This window comes from Limulus polyphemus, unplaced genomic scaffold, assembly GCF_000517525.1.
Source record: "Limulus polyphemus unplaced genomic scaffold, Limulus_polyphemus-2.1.2 Scaffold10748, whole genome shotgun sequence".
Taxonomy (NCBI): Eukaryota; Metazoa; Arthropoda; class Merostomata; order Xiphosura; family Limulidae; genus Limulus; species Limulus polyphemus.
In genome coordinates, this window is record NW_013676358.1 from 10,783 (window position 1) to 12,720 (window position 1,938).

Sequence of the window (1,938 nt, forward strand, 5' to 3'; positions counted from 1 at the left end):
CTTAACTGTATATGTAACCTCGTTTGAAAAATTATCTCAACAAAGCAGCCATGTGTCTTAAACACAATAACCTGATTTCAAACATTCAAAACGCTATCCTAAACACATAAAAACCGCTGATCACTTAGTCACGCTACTGATTATCATGTGTTATATTACCTGTCACAACGTAAATCAACTACTATAATAATTATCCCTAAGAAGTCATCAAACTCAAGCGACTTTACTCCCAACACTTTACTTAACTGTATATGTAACCTCGTTTGAAAAATTATCTCAACAAAGCAGCCATGTGTCTAAAACACAATAACCTGATTTCAAACATTCAAAACGCTATCCTAAACACATAAAAACCGCTGATCACTTTGTCACGCTACTTGAAAAGGTTTTTCATAGTTTTAATTGCATTCATGCCACTGTCACTGTCTTATAAGATTTTTAATAAACTTTTCACTCTGTTTGGTATAACGAGCTTAAATTCAAGTCCAAATCTTATATTATTCCATCCACGTTTCGACGGTGGGTCTCGAGTTTTTTCACCAGTAGCGCCACCAAAGAACGTGATAACGAATCTTTATCAAACACCTCATTTGTTTGTGAAATCAGCCTGTGCTCTACATACTATAGTGGATTGTTTTCAGTTTTCATAATTTTCCATAGAAACTTAAACAATAAATTTCCTAGATTAAAGAAAGCCGTGCAATACACCCACCGCCCCTATATACACACACACACATAACAAAAACATTCTAGGTGTTACATTTAGTGAGAAGAGCACAGAACCCATTGTGTAGCCTTGTGTTTAACAACAAACATTTAATAATTATTTCAACTAGACTTCAGTAACATTTTACAATAAATACGCCTAAGAATTACTACAGGAAATCACTTCTATGGTGTTAAAACTTCTACGGTGTTACTTTTATATAAATTTTCTATTCCACCAGAAACAGATTTCTCCGTCAATCTTCGTGGATGAAATTTGATCATCCCAACGGATAAAACTGACTTTTCAACTTTGCTTCCAATTCTACACAAAATCACAAAGTTCCTATCACACACTCCAGACATCCTCTTCTCAAAAATATACCTACCCATTCAACTTAATATTTAATAGATGACACCTGTACTTCTTAGCCAAAACCAGACCATTACGAGTAACAGATATGCCCTCCCCCCAAATACCTACCCATTCAACTTAATACTTAACAGATGACACCTGTACTTCCAAAACCAGACCATTGCGAGTAACAGATATGCCCAATACCTACCCATTCAAGTTAATATTTAATAGATGACACCTGTACTTCTTAGCCAAAACCAGACCATTACGAGTAACATATATGCCCTCCCCCCAAATACGTACCCATTCAACTTAATATTTAATATATGACACATGTATTTCTTAGCCAAAACCAGACTATTACGAGTAACAGATATGCCCAATACCTACCCATTCAACTTAATACTTAACAGATGACACCTGTACTTCTAAAACCAGACCATTACGAGTAACAGATATGCCCAAGTACCTACCCATTCAACTTAATATTTAATAGATGACACCTGTACTTCTTAGCCAAAACCAGACTATTACGAGTAACAGATATGCCCAATACCTACCCATTCAACTTAATACTTAACAGATGACACCTGTACTTCTAAAACCAGACCATTACGAGTAACAGATATGCCCTCCCAAGTACCTACCCATTCAACTTAATACATAACAGATGACACCTGTACTTCTTAGCCAAAACCAGACCATTACGAGTAACAGATATGCCCCCCCCCCAAAAAAAAACAACTAGCCTAGCACCAGTAACTGCATGGAGCTACTACAGAAAACCAAATCACTACAAATAATTGTGTGACAGAAATGAATAAAAACCCTATAACCCGAGCGCGTGTGAAAGGTGGAACTTTCTTCTTCAGTTT